At 37.2% G+C, this 20,243-nt stretch overlaps 2 protein-coding genes and 1 non-coding gene across 3 annotated transcripts in view; 2 read left to right on the top strand and 1 right to left on the bottom strand.

The window, feature by feature from the left end:
* LOC136831244 (tetratricopeptide repeat protein 1-like) overlaps positions 1–20,243 on the bottom strand; it is a 234,660-nt gene that overhangs the window by 20,457 nt on the left and 193,960 nt on the right. The window lies entirely within an intron of this gene.
* TRNAP-AGG (transfer RNA proline (anticodon AGG)) lies at positions 105–176 on the top strand. The gene has a single exon. It is a non-coding gene; the product is annotated as a tRNA-Pro (tRNA).
* The window catches only part of LOC136831235 (transient receptor potential channel pyrexia-like), a 92,695-nt gene continuing 79,974 nt past the window's right edge, over positions 7,523–20,243 (top strand). The window contains exon 1 of the mRNA XM_067091271.1: positions 7,523–7,862. The gene's annotated coding sequence lies outside the window, so the exon portion shown is untranslated. The remainder of the gene's footprint in view (positions 7,863–20,243) is intronic.

Here is a 20,243-nt window from a genome sequence, read left to right on the forward strand (position 1 = left end):
CATTCACATATAACACATTTGCACTCCAGTACATATTATCAAGACACTTTCTTCTTAACAAGCCTGTCAGATCTATACCTATTCCAGTCTACGTGCACAGTACCGGCCTGATGGTCTAGGGGTATGATTCTCGCTTAGGGTGCGAGAGGTCCCGGGTTCAAATCCCGGTCAGGCCCTCGAGTGTGTATTTTTGTTTTTTCTGTGTACCTGCGGGGTTAAGTCGTCAGTGTATTCAGAATTTCAATTCGAATTGAATAGTTATAGCTGGGTTTGAGCCCAAGGAACATTTCAGGTGCAAAATAATACGGTCTCACGCTGGTAAGTCAACATACAGATGCTATGGAGTGCATGTATCAAGGTCTAGACTCTAAAGAGTATACTCTCTAGAGTCTAGACCTCGGCATGTAGCTTCGCTCTGTACCGTAAACTTTATCCCTTACTTGGGGTACCATTTTTCCTTTTATTTACTACTTATTTCAGCTCATGGTACATCATTTATTATTTCGTAAATGCATTCGGTTCTACTTCTATCTTCATTTCCCGTTCTTTCTTTTTATGTTTCAGTTATTTATTTGTGGTTAATATATATATATATATATATATATATATATATATATATATATATATATTTTTTTTTTTTTTTTTTGTAGAATATCCCTCCACTGGTCGATGTCGACGAGAAAATCCTGAACTCCAGAAATTCTGGTGAATTCTTTCAGTTGCTTTGTAACTTCCACAGTGCCTCTCGTCCTTCTTCTTGATTTCCTAAGCGATTAATGCGACAAAGGTTTGTTGTTTACGCCGACAGATTAAAGATGATCTTACCGGCGCATGGGCCATTCTCGCTGATACGAGCAGCTCGTATATTACAAAATTTTACAATAGGTGGTCTTTGTAGTCTTGACTGGCTGGTAGGCTACTTCGGTACAGCATGCTTTCAAGGCTTATATCCACGACCCCCTCCCCCGACTCTCTCTTTCTCTCTCTGATCAGAGGAGGACGCTCATATCTCCTTTATTAATATCAATTCTTTCTTCATTGTTTATTGAAATTATATCGTTCTTTTATCCCTCTTTAACGGCTGTCATCTCTTATTTTCTCTGCGTCTTTGTTCGTGCCTAAGGTAAAGTACCAATGCCGTGATTTTTTATTTACTTATTTTAGCATAAAAACTGCGGGTTCTGTCATAATGAGCTAATTAAATCTCGGTTCAGTGTACATGATTCTGACCCTGTGATTAAGTCGAATTCATTTTATTAAACTGTAATTTTCATTTCAATGCTGGAAAACTGTATACTGCTTCTTTGAGTATTGCAGCAATGTTTTTATTGGAGTGAACATCGTCGTTAGGTTTGACTGGTGTTAATTCTCTTGTTTTATTTCTCTCTTCTTGATCACAGTTCCTCGACCTCATCTGTTTTTGCCTTCTAGCCCTACGCTTCATTTTAATATAGGCCTGAAGTCCCTCTGAGTAACGTTAAGGCGATAACCTTTTTCCCCCCTGCTGGAAATACCATCGGTGAAAGATGAGCACGAACTCGTGACGCCCCGCGGAAGGCAGAGGGGCCGTTCGACCGTCTCGTCTCAATCTTTCTTATCAAATAGAGATATTGCGCCCGACTGAAGGGTTATGGGCCTTAAGCAGCAGTGCTGCCATCTGCTCCTTCCTGAGGAAGATATCTACACACTATGAGCCTATCTGGCAAATATATATATATATATATATATATATATATATATATATATATATATATATATATATATATATATATAAACTACTTTCTCTAGTGGCGGGTGGCTCAAAAAATAACAACGAAAATTCAATCCGTAATTTTATGATAAAAACAAAGAATTTGCAAATCATCAGACGCTTCATATACCGACACAGAGAGCTCATGTGAACACGTTAAGCCCTTTACAAACACATTACCACTACCCTCTGAGTTGCACGCATCATCACGTTCCCTTTATATTTAAATGTTCTCATTCCAACGCCTTTCTCATACCATCTGAACAACACTTTCAACACATATGAATTATAAGCCTATTTCACACCGGCCTTTCTTTGTGAATTGATTTTTATTTTTATCTCTAATTCAAAGTCTGCATCACACTTCTCTTCCCGTAAGGACGAGTTAGCTAAACATCCCCTTCATGCAATACAACTTCCACTTCCATAAACATTTCCTCTTCTCTTTAAATTATTTTGGAAAAATTGCTAACTTCTTTGTCTCGCCTATTCTATAATCTTTCCGTTATTCAGTGCATTTACTCCTTAATGATGGACCCCAATACCATCCACCTTTCCTGTGTCAACCTTATTCTCACAATCATATTTCGTTATCTGTCTTCCTTTCTCGATCAGAATCTTATCACATACCTTCCACAGTACGTCAGTTTACTCTGTGCCTCCATAGTGGTGAATAATCACCTTTATCAGTTTATCCCTTGTATACAGGAATATTAGTCCTCTCATCCACTCATTTAGAATCTTTCCTTTTTCCAGGCACTCCTTATACATGCTGGTCAGCTAATCCGTATTCACTGTCATATACTATATATATATATATATATTATATATATATATATACATATATATATATATATATATATATATATATATATATATATATTTTTACACACATATATATATATATATATATATATATATATATATATATATATATATATATATATATATATATATATATATATATAATATATATATACTGTATACACACATATATATGTATATATAAACATTCACAAATTTACACTAATTCTTCCCACTCTTGCATTACATTTGACAACGCTTAAGAATTCTCTTTGAACGAGCATGCACGCATGCGCAGCCGATGTATGGAAGTGTAGTCTCCATCTTGAATGTGAGCATATCCTCAAATGAACAATCACAACTGAACGTAAAATTGTGAAAACATATACAACCCTTTCAATACGTCGCTTCCCTTCATACAATTAATCACTTAGGAGTGCGAGCATCCTTAAACATCTACTTTATCTTCGCTACGACATTTGAATTTATCGTAGCAGTCCTGCGAGTTATATGACTAGGGAATTTCCCAGAGGAGAGACTGTCAGTTTGTACTTGGAGATAAAGAGTCTTCAAGGAATGTGTCTGTCTATGCAGCTTCTCTCCTTCTCCACGTAAAATAAGTCTAATCCTTCGGGCCAGCCCTAGGAGAGCTGTTAATCAGCTCAGTAGTCTGGTTAAACTAAGATATACTTAACTTTCTCTCCTCGAAATCATAGTGCACCGGGCCGCTGTTTTTGTTATATGTCGTCCGTATAATGGTGCCTCGGATATAGCTTTATTATACACACACACACACATATATATATACAGCATATATTGTATATACTGCATAAATATATATATATATATATATATATATATATATATAAACATACATATACATGTATATATATATATAAACATACATATACATGTGTATATATATATATATATATATATATATATATTATATATATATATATATATATATATATATATATATATATATATATATATATAGAGAGAGAGAGAGAGAGAGAGAGAGAGAGAGAGAGAGAGAGAGAGAGAGAGAGAGAGAGAGAAGATTCGGAATACTTGTGCAAAAAAAAAACAGGCGAGTTCGTCACAAGAGCACGAAAGCAAAATATCAATAATTTCCTTCCTGGAAAGTTACATTCCACAAGGGTTGGTTGGTGCTGGGGTGCGGTGGGGTGGTGTTGGAAAGCAGCAAGGCCCTTGAAAGCAGAGTCAAGGTCTTACCTGAGAAGGAGTCAGCTGACTGTCAACGCTGGAACAATAGAACAGCAATCTAGACGAGGCGAGCGTGAGAAAGAAAACCAACTGAAACGTTTCTTATCCAGGAAACGATCGTGTATTAAAGGTGACGAATAAAGGAAATATAATCAAGATTCCGTAACGCAAGAAGGACTCAACAGGAGGTTTGTCATGTCGGAGGGGGAACTCTGTGGGAATGCTATTCAATCTTATGTCTTTTATGCGGGTCCTTCCCTTTCCCTTCCCTGTTCATGACGTAGGACATATATTCATCACTGCAGATTGGAAATAACCTGATTAAAATGAGAGAAACGAATGTCACCTTCAAATAAATGATAAAACTAGCAATGTCTTATAACAATAACAACGTTCGAATGTCACCCGTTGCTTGTGATTAACTTCAAGTTACCATAATTTTCACTAATAATGATAACTAATGATGATGACTTGAAGTTAATCAATCTTGAAAGATTTCAAATTCAACATGAACGTTCGGGGATCGCAAATCTCCGCCAAAGCTGAGCAGTTCACCCCCAAAAAATGTTCCATCCTCTTAAACGTTATAGAGGGCCACCTTCAGTCAAATTTTCATATCTCTTCAAAAAACATGACATCTTTGTGAAGATAACAGATTGCCAGGCTCAAACTGGCTCTAGGACCACACAAACGCAGTGCTTCGGTCCACACTACTGAGAGGTCACGCTACGCTTTCCCTCCGCTAGCCTGTGTTTGTGTTACCATTTTGTTGCATATTATTTGGAATGCGCCTTTTGAGGCAAACAATTTTGGAAGGGGGTGGGGCGGGGGGAGGTGACACTCTGACATATAGTGAAAGGGTGCATGGGCCAAAAAAGGTTGAAAATCACTGTAATCTAAACCTTTTGTTTCTTTCTGCGACTCACCGCAATAGTCTATAGCCATATTATGAAGGTTTCAATCATTTGTACAAACTGGGTATGTTTCGAGTTAATGCAAGGGTTCCTTTGTCTTATTCCTTTTATTTTCATTGTTACTCTCACAGTTATTCTTACTTTAAGTCATTTCAAATATGATTATAATACACATCTATTTTCGGAATTCAACCCGGATATAATCTCTGTTATGATTCGGCAAAGACAAAGTTAGCGTTTGCTCTATCAAGCATATCCTAATTATTTAGCTCTCTCTCTCTATCTCACCAATGCATGACAGGAGAAATTAGTATCCTACATACGAGATATGTGACACTTGGAATCAACTGCCACCAGAAGTTGTAAACAGCAACAGTGTGGGAGAGTTTAAAAGAAAGCTAGACAAAATCATTAGAACACTGTGAATGGACATTAAAACCTGCTCATAGAGACAAGTGAGCACATGATGTCTCCTCGGATGGACTAGTAAGTCTTTGAGACATCCTAATCCTAGTAACTCCTTGTAACTCCTCTGACACCATGACAGTTTTAAGCCTTTCGCATCCTTAGTACTACTGCTCCTATCTTACCGTAACTATCTTCATAGATTAAACGAGTATACAATCTTCCCTCTTCTGTGTGACTAAGCGATCCAGTCCTTGCGTTTTCATTCACGGAATTTCAAACAGCAAAACCGAAATTAAGGTCTTTAGGAGACATGTGAATAGATAATGGTTCACCTTTGTCTTTATACAATTAATAACAGCTTTATGTCGCGGGTACACACCAGCACGTACGCACGTATCTGTGATCGAATGTGCTGTTTAGTCTACACACGCAGAATCTTTTGCTGTAACTTGTCATGGACTTGATATGCGGGGATGCTTTGAACAAACACTCCACCTGTGATAGGAGTTGGGTTTCCTTCGGGTTAAAACCGTACATACTTCGTCTCTCTCTCTCTTCGGCGTTGATAACCTAGGTGTTGTGACGCCAGTTTTAATAGTTATAATCAACCCCCCCCTCTCTCTCTCTCTCTCTCTCTCTCTCTCTCTCTCTCTCTCTCTCTCTCTCTCTCTCTCTCTCTATATATATATATATATATATATATATATATATATATATATTAAATGCATACGGATAACAAATAAACAAGCTGGGACAGAATAAAGCCAGTATCCGGCTACGTCAGACAGGATGTTAACATATTAATTGCATACCGACAACAAAATAATCATTAACTTGGCGGGACAGAACAAACCCAGCGAGCTGGTAATTGATATCTAATACTAGATAACAAAATAAAACTAATAATGATTAAATTCTTGCAGATATTACACAACACTACTCTAATTTTGTTTAAAAGGTATTTTAAGAAACAAGCCGACAATAAACAAAGAGCTACGCGTGTTGTTTGAATTTGTAAACAAGCTAAGACGGAGTAAGCCTGTCGCGTAAAGGTTTACCTTGGAAAATAACAAATGTGCCACAATATCATAACGTGTAATGAAAGTACATATAACTCATGAACATTATATTAGAAAATGCCCAGTATTCCAGTTTACGTTAGTTATGTGAACGGAACTAAAGATATAATTAAGTTAGAAAATGATAAACGTATCGATACTTCTCAGGCATTTAATCACTTCTAAAACAAAACACATTATATTAGCGATATCTTGCTTACACGCTAAAGTATCAAGAGACGACGAAAACGAACTCATAACACTGAGAGAGAGAGAGAGAGAGAGAGAGAGAGAGAGAGAGAGAGAGAGAGAGAGGTGATGAAAAAAATATTGGGGTTTCTCTCCGTTCCCTTCCTCACTTCTTAACATAAACTTTTCAATACGCAAGTCACTTCTTGTACAGATCAAGATCAACACGCCGAAGTCAGCTGTGGGGGAGCAACATCTCTCTCTCTCTCTCTCTCTCTCTCTCTCTCTCTCTCAATTAAGAACGTTAACCGCAAAGTGCGAAAATATAACCTGACTAGTTCCAACTTTAAGCTGTCGGGAAAAAAAACAAGGATTCATTATCATGTGACAGTCATATAATATTATCGATGCTATCGGGATCGAGGATCACTGATGTTATCGGCCTACAGAGGTAACGAGCATCAAAGCCCCCTTAATCCATTAAGCGGACAATGATTGATAACACTAAAGCATAAGCATCAATTTATCAGTGATTACAATTGAATAACGAAATAATGACGCCGCGTTATGCTGTAAACCGCACCTACTTTTTGAAGAGAACATTTGATGACTTTATGCGGGGTTACATCCGTAAAGGAGTGGCGTTATTATTTCGTTGTCATAAGAGCCGGAAAAACAGAAGCAAGAACAGAATTCAAAATCTGGTCGTATATGGATAAAAATAAGTCAGTGTGAACCGCTTCACTCGGTGCATAATCTATAGCTTGTATGTAAGAGTACCAATGTAACGTTTATACGAGATGGCATCCGCCGCAATATATCCGGAAAAAAAAGGCGTCTCATTTTGACCAGTGACTCAGATCGCTCATAATATTGGTATTCGGGAGTTCAGGGGTTGATGACCTGCGCCAAACTATATTAAAGATGTTTGTGGCGAAAACAGACTTAACTAATATTCAGGTTAAACAGGAAATGCTATACTTCTGTCTACGAGAAGCTTAAAAAAGTTCCTGAAATTTCAAAAGTAATGATCAAAGACGCCATTCAACGTCTGCCGATACCTTAAGAGCATGAATGGCGAAAGAAAGACCGAACTTGTTTTGGGCGTTTCTGGAGAGAGAGAGAGAGAGAGAGAGAGAGAGAGAGAGAGAGAGAGAATTCAACTCGACTCATTCTCTCACGCCAGCCACAAGACAACACATATCCTCCGTGTCGGAGTCTCGGACTCGCGGACTCAGTCGCCACCTAGCAGTGTTCGTGTGCAGATATATTGCGCTGTCCTTCCGCGGTGTCTCTCCTGTCTCTTCCGTTTGTAATTACCCCCGTCAATTTGGACAGGCATTAACGCTGGGACAGTTAATTATAGTGTCGTGTTTTACGATAAGCTAGTGAAAAGAGACACTGTTGGTTTACGCGTTTCCAGGACATTTGTGTTTAGGCTGATTTGTCGATCATCTTCCTGGAAAGAGAAAAATGACTGTGACCACAACAAAAACTCTTCCGGAAAAGGTATTTGATATTTTTAATGATTCTGGTTTTGGAATATGTTCTGCACGCACTTGTTTACTGTTGTTTACGTATACCTGGCAAACGGAACATTTTATCCTCTGAAAATCATCTCTCTCTCTCTCTCTCTCTCTCTCTCTCTCTCTCTCTCTCATAGCTATCACATTCTCGCAATAAATTTCCCGTCGCCGTAGAGTGACACTATACAAACACGCCATCTCAACTTCGGAAGCTGTGACACGGAAATATAAACACAAACGTAAACATATAAAATATTAAAAATATAAATAAAACTCTCAAGTTCTATGAGATTTTAAGCTTCACAGAGGGAGAGAGAGAGACAGACCAGAAGATAGTCTTGGTGCCTCTGCCTTTTTTTTACTTATTTATTTATATCTAAAAATTTTTAAGCGGTGCTAAGGCCTATATTCGTTGGAAAAACAAACATTAGACCTAACCTCCTCCTCCTCCCCCTCCCCCCAACCAATGCCTCCCCACCGCAGGGCTCCATCAAAATCCATGTGTATAGACCAAGTAATATATATTTCGGGCCCCGTAGAATCTTAAAACTGCTTGAAGATACACCTTCCCAATTTATTCGTAGTGGAAAAACTCTTGGTATCTTTCTCAAACACAAAGATTATTTAGGGTTTTTGCATATGTTTATTACAGTACACGCATGCATGTGTATAATCTGTATTTGAGAATATAAAAAACCTGTAGGTATACTCGTACATGTCAATTTGATCTGGCTGGCTCCATGATTGCAGTTCACAAGCCTTTAAAAATGAGAGTATACACGCAATAATAATAATAATAATAATAATAATAATAATAATAATAATAATAATAATAATAATAATAATAATAATAATAGTAAATACAAAACACATAAGCATGACAAAAAAAACTATAATAGACACAATGATAAGAATAAAATTATAATTATACTAATAATGTGTGTTATCGATACCAACACATAATGCCAGGGATGGATCTAGATTACTGAAAACCCACCCACAATGAGAGTCGGTATTAGAGGTTATAGTAATACTGACAGTAGCCAGTTCTTGGGCAAGAGAACAAAAGTTTAGAGAATAAAAACTGGAAACTGGAGTAATGTCGTGACGTCAAGGATATTATGCATTATTAATGTAGCTTTTACGACTTTTTTTTTTTTTACCTCGCCGGCGTAATTTGTCCTCTCTATCTCTCCCTATTTAAACTCTTGGGAATCTCATTTCGTACATTGCTTGCAATTGCTATAATTATTACTGCTGTTGCTTTTCTCGTTGCTATTGTAGCTGGCAGGCTGCGCATAGTTCTATTGCTCCACAATTGAATTATTTGGGATGCCTGTGTCCTGAATTTACAATTCAAACACTCTGACCTGGATGCTATTAATTTCTATCACATTCAGACCAACCAATCGTAAATACACCTCTCTTGTTTAGCTAGACAATTTTCACACTCAAATTGCCGTAATTATCTGAGCTCACAAGTCCCAAGAATCTTATCACGGTCATTACTAAACTACCGGAAGTCGTGAGTGACGTCTGACGTCACTGGCAGCAATAAAAATACAAGTAATAAATGCGCCGAGGTTTCTTCGGAGCAGTCGAGTTTACTGTACAGCCGCTGCGGCGTATAATCAAGGCCACCGAAAACAGGTCTATCTTTCGGTGGTCTCGGTATAATGCTGTATGAGCAGCGGCCCATGAATCTTTAACCAAGGCCCGGTGGTGGCCTATCCCATATCGTTGCCAGAAGCACGATTATGGCTAAATTTAACCTTAAATAAAATAAAAACTACTGAGGCTAGAGGGCTGCAATTTGGTATGTTTGATGACTGGAGGGTGGATGATCAACAAACCAATTTGCAACCCTCTAGCCTTAATAGTTTCTAAGATCTGAGGGCGGACAGAAAAAAGTGCGGACGGAAAGACAAAGACGGCACAATAGTTTTCTTTTATAGAAAACTACAATGACATTATTAACATTGGTCATGTGATGTCACTGAAGGCCTTTTCCCGATCCGAATACGGCTATCTCAATACCGTTACTAAAACCTTGGCTGAATGAAAGTCTTCGTATCTGACTCATCGTTATTGCTATAGACTCTTTATTGTCCTAACTGTGAACCAGAACTCACTGACGCTGTACCGAAATCCGTCGGTACGAGTATCACCGAATAGATGCTGTTATTTTTGTTACTTTTACCTTTCACTGTTGTTCATGTAACTGATATAATTTTCTTTTTCATCTCGGCAATGTATTTTGTGCTATCTTCACTGTATCTGCATTCTGTATTTGAATATGGTCATAAGTTAAAATGAAGTATTATTATTATTAATATTATTCCAAATAAAAGAACGACTTTTTATTGAATGCCTGCACGTATTGCTCTGCTATCGATTCTCCATTCATTCAAAATACTGAATTTTGCCAATTTGATTCGAAAACGTCCTCACATGATCTGGTATTACTAATATCACTACTATCCATTCAGGGACCGCCAGTCATCGTTTTTCTCAAATGTCTTTCAAACTAATTATTTGATCGAAATGGTACTTTGACACAGTGTACAAGACACCTCCCGCTAATTTTTGGTAGTATAGCGCATTGTCAAATGGTTTTAGTTAAGGCTTTTACTCTTGACTTACATGGTGTTGCCAAGCATTGCCAAACTATGCATTCGAACGTCCTTTATCCCCATCCAGTCTCTCCCTCTCCCTTCCCCTTCTCATCCCTCCCTCAACCCACTTTCCTGGCCTCCCCATCTCCGCCTCCCTTTCCTGTCTATGGAGGATAGCGGACGTTCGATTGCGTAGTTTAGGCCTGCTGACTCATGCGACTTTGCTTTTAAAAGTCGAGAGTACACGCCTTAACTAACACCATTTGACAATGCAGGAGGTTTCTTGTACACTGTGTCAAAGTATCATTTCCATCAAATAATTAGTTTGAAAGATATTTGAGAAAAACGATGACTCGCGGTCCCTGAAATGCATAGTAGTTTACTACTAGTACTACAGATCCATCGGTTCCTTTGTGGTTAACCCCCCTCCCCCCCAACAATCCTTCCTTTCTTGCTTTCGCTTTCTTTGGGCCGAGGCTAAACTAGGGCATTCATTAAGTGGCCCGACCAATTGGCCAATGCTCTTAAAAAAAAAAAGGAAAAATATGGTTCAGACGCGATGCAAGTTTAATCTCCCAAGGACCATCCGTGGTTTTTGAGTTGCTCATCGCCAACCTTCAAAACAAAATATTGACAACGAGCGGCAACACAGTGACATAAGGGAATGATATAAATGTCAAGCTACAGTGCTTTCTGCTAGGAAATAGTCTTCCGTGCCAAATGGGGTCCAAGTGCCAAATATCTTTTCGATTTAATGCATTGACCCTTACCTAAGGGACCTGACAATTAACATTAGAGTTTTATGCCAGACTCTCTGCGGGGTTAGACGTGATATGGAGTATCTTCAGTGTCTCATGTTTTATGCACTTTCTTTCTTCCTGAATTCCCAGCTGGTCTGGGTCTCCACCTGTCGTTTTAGGCTTCGAATAAATCTGTATTATAAGGGACAAAATATTCTCGATGAATTTTAGCTTCTAACCCGTTAAGCAGCATGAATATTGTCTTTCTTATATCCAAATGTCCCAATGGTAACAAAATGTTTATCTAGACGATTATATGTATCTTCGTTATAATAATAATAATAATAATAATAATAATAATAATAATAATAATATTATTATTATTATTATTATTATTATTATTATTATTCAGACGATAGGCAGAGGATTTCCTGGTCGGGGTATTTGTTTTTGGTGAGCCTTTTCTGGGGATTAAGAAGATTATAAGAGAATAATTCTGATACTTAAAAAAAAAATTCATTTATCGGCGGTGGTTTTTGCGTACAGTGAAATCTTTTTTTTTTTTTTTTTAATGTGAACGATCAATAAAAACAAGGGAAGTCCTTTTTGCAATACACAAGGAAATATATATATATATATATATATATATATATATATATATATATATATATATATATATATATATATATATATGACTGGTCCTTGCAGTCATATTCCTCAGGTATGAAATACGCACTTTTCAGCTAGTCTCATTTGCCTCTGTTGACTGAAGCAGTGAATTGTGTAACTGGTAGTATGTCGACAGTGGTGGTTCGCCCAGGACTGAAGAAGGAATGGAGCTACCAACCTGGTCCCCAAGTATATATATATATATATATATATATATATATATATATATATATATATATATATATATATTTATATATATATATATATACATACATACATATATAATGTGTATATATATTTGTGTATGTATGTATCTACAGTATATATTTTTAGGACTGATCTCGGGAATATCAACCAAACGACTGAAGGCCGAATACAAAACCGTATCTTTCTAATTATATAATTGTCTGGTGTCATCACCACGAAGAAAGAAGTGAACACTAGCAGCAATTATACGCAGCAATTACAAACGGACAAGATATCATATTTATCTATTTACTTGCAAAATAAATAAGTTGACTAAAAAAAATCATACTAAAGAGAAAGCAAGGTTGCAAACCATGCATCCAAACAAATATTTATTTACATTTACGTGAGAGAGGTGAATTTCCCAGTAGCCAACTCTGTGTAATATCAAATTACTGAAGTGCTCGAACATTTGGTGAAAATACCTGGCTGTAGTGTATTTGTATCATGGAAAAGAATTTAAAAAAATACAGCCATGCTCACACCCAGTTGTCATAAGGACGAAACAATTTTTTTGCTTTTGAAGATGATAACTGCAACGCATTTGAAAAACAAAGAAAAGCTAACGTAGGAACTGCGCAACAATGAGAAACGAAAACCTTTACAAACGAAAGCTTTTTATTTTTAACGTTCTGTGTTTGAAAGCAGAAATGATATTCGATGAAAACGTACTTTTACTCTTGGAGGGAAGGTTTATGTGACATTCTCTCCCTCTCTCTCGCACACACACACACACACACACTCCCTCACACAAGAAAGTATATAAAGCAAGGTCTTGTGGAACAGTAAATTGCATATATAAAAATCCCCATATTCTTCGGTCCACTTAAAGATAGGAATCTCTATTCTTTGCGTCCAAAGCGCCCCTGAAGTTGGTGGCTGGAATTTACGCAAGGAACTTTCAACGTGCAAGGGGAGCTTTTTCATCTCTCTCTCTCTCTCAAGTGTACTGCAACTTCTGTTGCACGTATTGCTGCAACTCTGCTTATTATTACCATAATAATATCTCCCGCTGCTGTTTTAGACCGTAAATTATCTTCTTCATTCTTGTTATTATTTCTGATGTGATCCAGTCATGACATCAGAAGCGTTGTTATAGAGACAACAGTCTTCACCACCATTATTAGTAATGTTGTCGCCGTAGTTTTTTGTTGTTTGGGAATCTTGCTATCACTAGAACACCACAATTCGCATAATTTCCAGTGTTTTAATAAGCGCTATACTGCTTATACCGAGACCACCGAAAGATAGATCTATTTTCGGTGGCCTTGATTATACGCTGTAGTGTCGGTACAGAAAAGTTGATTGCGCGCCGAAGAAACTTCGGCGCAGTTTTTACTTGTTATTGTCTTGAATAATGCTGCCTACACTTTCAATCACACACCAAAAAAAAAAAAAAAAAAATCGCAGAGCAGAAAACTGACTTAATTCACCAAGACTCTTTCCTGTGCATCCAAAGACGCCATTAAAACACAATCTCAAATTAAGGTTTGGTTGGACAGAGTCGTGAGGTCTACACCAGGCCTCATACTCCCTTCCAATCCTTCCCACACTCATCTTGCTTTAAGACACAGGCCTGTGATACGGTGGTGCAATGTATCAAGCGAGCACTATCGGTTGCCTGTCCCGTCGGCTTCCATTTTGGAGAGAGAGAGAAAAAAAAAGATTGTATGAATATCTCGGAGGTTTGCTCATGTCTATCCTTCGACCCGAAAACAGAACCTTTATAGTTTTGTTTATGAATAATGACGTTATGCGAGTGACTAATCGAATTAGGCTTTGAATGTTTATGGACACATTAGCATCCTTCGTTTGCGTTAAACAAGAGTAAGAAATAAAATGTTGACCTCTTAATGTTATTTACGAGGTCCTCAAGCGTATGTAAAAAAAAAAATAGGAAAAATGTGGCTCTGCGCAGAAATATGCAAATGGCTTGGGTACCGAGAGAGTAACGGAAAAACAGGTACCGAGTATTTCTCTCAAAGAATTGTTGAAAGTTGCTTAACAAGTTAAAAAGAAAATTAGTTGGTTGAATGGAATGTTTAGATGCTGGAGATAGGAATTAACTTAGGCTACCCGCTGGAAGAAAACACGTACACACACACACACACACACGCTAGTGCACTACACTCAATACGGACCAGAACTTAGGCTGGATTATGAAGAAACCACAAATTTCATTAACCAGTTGAGAAAGCTGCCACTGATTAAAAAGCCCACAGCGAAAAAAAAGTGAAGACGCGTAATGAAAACTAACAAATAAGCAAAAGAAATCAGAATGCTTTCAATGGTACGCGTAAAACATAGCAGCTGAAAGTAAGTATCTTTAAGATTCATGAGATTGTGACCTCAGATTACGATACAGCGAGCTAAAATCGAAAGGTATGATTACTGTTATAGAGAACCAGTAAGGTACTGGATAAAAAATGCCGGTCGGTTTTCGGGGTCACGTCGATAAAACCCAGGTTCAACTTGCGTCGGAAGAACCGGTTTGCAACCCTGCAAATATTGAAGGATGAGTGATTAACCCTTATGAAGGAAAATATGAATAAATTTTGAAAATGGCCACAAAACTTTTGCCGTTTAATTATGCGAATAGCAGAGCACTAGTTTAACATCCCCCGCCCCCGCGAGACGAAGCATCAGAATTCATACGTTGTCTGCAGTCGACGGTTACGGTACAAAACGTATCTGACGTTTCAAGCCACGTGATGACGTAGAACCGCAATCAGGTTTCTCCAAAATCTACAGCTCACCTTCGGGGTTCCCCAAATCGCAGCGGTGGGCAAGCAGGATTGCCATAACGCATAAGGCTTTTGGAGAAAATAACCCTGGAGGTTTTTAAGGCAAAACCGGTTACTCACATTTTCCTATCTCCCCACCACATTTTGTATCCGGTTTGTATGTGTGTGTATTTTTGTGTAAGCGTGCACCTATACTGCAGTAAAATAGTCATACAACACACGTCGGAAAATTGTCGCACACATATCACAAAAGGTTGACAACAAAGTCGACGACCGGAAGTGGAGAACGAATCACTGAACTTGTCGCATATATATCTCAAACAGGTTGGCAACAAAGCCGACGACCGGAAATGGAGAATGAGTCACTGAAATTGTCGCATACATATCACGAACAGGTTTACAACAAAGTCGACGACCGGAAGCGGAGAACAAATCACTGAAATTGTCGCATACATATCACAAACAGGTTGACAACAAAGCCGACTACCGGAAGTGGAGAATGAATCACTGAAATTGTCGCATGCATATCACAAACAGGTTAACAACAATGTCGATGACTGGAAGTGGAGAACGAATCACTGAAATTGTCGCATACATATCACAAACAGGTTGACAACAAAGCCGACGACCGGAAGTGGAGGATGAATCCCTGAAATTGTCGCATGCTTATCACAAACAGGTTGACAACAAAAAATTTAACGACCGGAAGTGGAGAACGAATCTTTGACATAATGCCGGACAAACTTAAGAAGCAATGGTTACTACCACCAGTAAGTCGTCGACTTGTATCAGACCTGTATGTGATGTGTGTGACAAGTTGCCAACATGTCTATGACATGCTTTACTGTGGCGTGGATGCACGCTGAGACAAGACTAGGAAGATTACACATCCGGACTCAGGGAGACACGAAGACGACTATAATTTTTCTCAATCTGTTTTAGGTTTAAATGGTTGTAGTGGAAACACCAAAACAGTTATACTCTAAAGACTGAGTTGGATAAAAAAGAAACACGTAAAAAGTTTACTACAGAAAACACTGAACAATTCACACGAAGAGCAATGAAACCACCACAACACAAACGCTAAAAATGTCAGGTTGTATTAAAAGTGTTGAAAGGGATATAACAAACACTAGGTTTATAAACGATTTGCGTGAAAGGTTATAATTTTTTTTTTTAACTCACACATTAAATTTCATGCTTCACTGAATGAAATGGCACTGCGCTTCTTGATTAATTTCATACCTGATTTTCTGATGAGTCAAGAACTGTCCTGATTAATACACACTTCCTAATTCACAAAGACACACATACACGCATACACAAACAGACACACCAAGCCACTGCATTCTTAACATAATGAATAACCCTTTTGCACAGCTTGTGAAAATGGGAAAAAATACACTTTCTTGCACAAGGAATGTGCACCACTTATACACTGCAGAACAGTCAGTGTAGTAACTGCCTTGGTCCACACACACACACACACACACACACAGAGAGAGAGAGAGAGAGAGAGAGAGAGAGAGAGAGAGAGAGAGAGAGAGAGAGAGAGAATTTAATTTTCGTGCTCAAGGGTCAAGTGGTAAGATATCGTCTTCACTCGCATGAAAAAGCAAACACAAAATGGAATGGCTGAGTTCTGATGTGACATCGGTAAAAGAGCTCTTTCAACTACAGAACTAATAAAAGGGTTGAGAAAATAAAGTCAGAGATACTTCGTCCTCTCATTTCGAGAAAAAAAGGGGTTTTATGTTCTAGAGTTGATAGGAAATATGCGAGGATTCCAGACTTCATATGAACTGATAAAACGTATCAGACGTTCATGATAATACTTGGGTAGGAGAGTCGCAGTTTTAGTACTGTACTACAAGGACCTATACAACAAAGGGACAAGCCATGTATATATATATATATATATATATATATATATATATATATATATATATATATATATATATATATATATATATATATATATATATATATATATATATATAAATTTCTGACTCACATCAGGATCGAACCCAGGTCTTTCAATTGAAAGGCAAGGGCGCTGCCCACTAGGCCATACGATTGAAAGACCTGGTTCGATCCCGATGTGAGTCAGAAATTTATTTCTGTTCCACACGTGATTGTGTTGATTATTTCTATATATATATACATGAATATATACATATATATATATATATATATATATATATATATATATATATATATATATATATATATATATATATATACATACACCTTCCCACTTACTTCTTCACCCTGTCTGCGACCGAACACAGACGACTAACTATCAAGTACATATTTCACAACTCACGTCAACGAAGACACTGCGCCGTTCAACTTTCTGCCCCTGAATCTTCCCGTCTCGCTCGGGAACCGAACCCGTGACCGTGCCCCGGCGAAGGGGGCGCCCTAACCGCTGGACCACAAGCATGCAAATGAAGGACAACGAGAAGAGGGGCACGTCGCCACGTAAGGAACTCTGTCTCTCTTCAGTGAATTTCCTGAACAGATCCATTGTCTCTGGACTGCCTAAGAAAACATTTTGATAGATCTTATTAGCCGCAGGACTTCTGGCTGAAGACGCCTTCAGGCAACTCTCTCTCTCTCTCTCTCTCTCTCTCTCTCTCTCTCTCTCTCTCTCTCTCTCTCTCTCCAGTTCAGCGTTCGGTTTATGTATAAGATATTTTATTGAATTTAAATTTATTCTCTTTCTCTCTCTCTCTCTCTCCGTTCAGCGTTCGGGCTGTGTACAAGATATTTTATTAGAATTTAAATTTATTTTGTTTCTCTCTCTCTCTCTCCGTTCAGCGTTCATTTTATGTAAAAGGTATTTTATCAGAATTGAAAATTTCTCTCTCTCTCCGTTAAGCGTTCGGGTTATGTATAAGATATTTTATTGAATTTAAATTTATTTTCTCTCTCTCCGTTCTGCGTTCGTTGTATGTATAAGGTATTTTATCAGAATTGAAATTTATTTTCTCTTTCTCTCTCTCCCTCTCCGTTCAGCGTTCGTTTTACAAGGTATTTTTCAGAATTGAAATTTATTCTCTCTCTCTCTCTCTGTGTTCAGCGTTCGTTTTATATATAAGGTATTTTATCAGAACTGAAATTTACTCTCTCTCTCAGTTAAACTTTCGGTTTATGTGTAAGATATTTTATCAGAACTGAAATCTCTTTCTCTCTCTCTCCGTTAAGCGCGCGTCTTATAGATGAGCCATTTCATCAAACCTATCATTTTTTCTCTCTCTGTTAAAATGCTGGCTCTGGGTAATGGATACCTGATGCATTTGTTCGCATTTTAATTCGGTAGAACACATTACATACAAATATGATTAATAAACAATGTGGTCAATATACAAGAGGGAACACGATGAAAAAATACAATTGCATTGTTTTAATAAAAAATGTTTCATAAACATTACAATCAATGTAAACAATTTGTATTACAAGTTAAATGATTTTATTACAAGTTAAATGAATTTATTACAAGTTAAATAAATTTTTATTGCAAGTTAAATAAATTTATTACAAGTTAAATCAATTTATAACAAGTTAAATAAATTTTTATTACAAGGTAAATAAATTTATTACAAGTTAGATAAATTTATTACAAGTTAAATAAATTTATTACAAGTTAAATAAATTTATTACAAGTTACAAAAATTTATTACAAGTTAAATAAATTTTTACAAGATACATAAACTTTTACTACGAGTTAAATAAACTTTTATTACAAGTTAAATAAATGGCTGCCAATAAAAATAATACTGAAATGGACACCAGTTCCATTTGATTTCCTAAGACAATAAAATAAATACTTGAACTAATCACCCATTAATAAAAGAGAGAGAGAGAGAGAGAGAGAGAGAGAGAGTTAACAGAACACGTAGACTATTTACAAAAGACAAAAATTCGTTTGGCTATGTAAAATACGAATATTTTTCCGTGAACTTTTTCCTACTGGACATTCTACGTATGAGATCTTTCCAGATTCATTCTATTTTTTCCCCGGATGTTATTTTCCTTCCTGGAACGTCGTTTGAATCAATAATCACTAATTCGTCCTTATTATTTTCCCCGTAGGAGGGTGGTGCCGTCATCGCACCTCATGTGGTGCACTGTGGGCATTACTTGAGGTTCTTTGCAGTGGGCTTTCGGCCCCTAGCTCGACCCCTTTCGTTCCTTATACCGTATCTCCTTCCATATTCCCTTTCCACTCTCTCCTAACAACTGATTCATAGTGCAACTGCGAGGTTTTCCTCCTGTTGAACCTTTCAAACCTTTATACTGGCAATTTCCATTTCAGCGCTGAATGACCTCATAGGTCTCAGTGCTTGGCTTTTGGTCTAAATTCTATATTCAATTCAATTCAGTTCAAATCAATTCAGTCGTTATTATTTCACCGTATCGTAAAACATCTCTCTTTCTTGCGCTTTATTCATGTTCCATTCCTCCCCCTTAAGCCATTATGATACAAAAGAACGAGAGTGGGGGATGAACGGGGAGAGAATAATTTTACCGAAGTGTGTAATTATATGCGCAGTCTTTAATGTAAGAGAGTGGGAAAGAACTAAGAAATGAGTGTCAAAAGCATCATGTATGAGGTATGTAAAATTAAAAACATGAAACAGTCAAGCATATCAAAAATAATTATATATATATATATATATATATATATATATATATATATATATATATATATATATATATATATATATATATATATGTGTGTGTATATATATATATATATATATATATATATATATATATATATATATATATATAATTGTAAATATATATACACATGCATACATACTTAGCATGTATTTCGCGATGAAAGTTACTTGCCTCTCTCCGAAATTCTTACCGAGACCTACCCAGAACTCACCAAGAAGAATATGCCTCAAACTGAAACACGTACCGATAACTTTATAAAGCTGAAATACCTCGTCATTTTCCCCGTGACCTTTGCAGGCTTTAGTTGAAGGCTCCCTCGTCAACGCCACTCTGCCAAAGAGGCCTTCAGATTATCCTCACGAGCTTCTGCGTTTAATCCGTGGAACCCGAAGGTTCAGCTGTGCCAGACTGTGTTCCACCGTCTCGGCGTCCTTGGAATGTGCTTGCGGGACGAGTTGACGCGCGCGCGCGAAAAGTGGGAGTGGATTATGGCAGTAAACTGTTGGTCACTGAGATGGGTATTTTTTTTTTTTTGCAAGAATATTGATAATTGGGAAGACCTCTTTTCGTATATTTATTATTACTGTTTTAATCATTATTCTTCAGACGATAGTTTTCAATACCTTTCTTAAATTACAATAAATTACAATAGTCCCGA

Source organism: Macrobrachium rosenbergii, chromosome 48, assembly GCF_040412425.1.
Source record: "Macrobrachium rosenbergii isolate ZJJX-2024 chromosome 48, ASM4041242v1, whole genome shotgun sequence".
NCBI lineage: Eukaryota > Metazoa > Arthropoda > Malacostraca > Decapoda > Palaemonidae > Macrobrachium > Macrobrachium rosenbergii.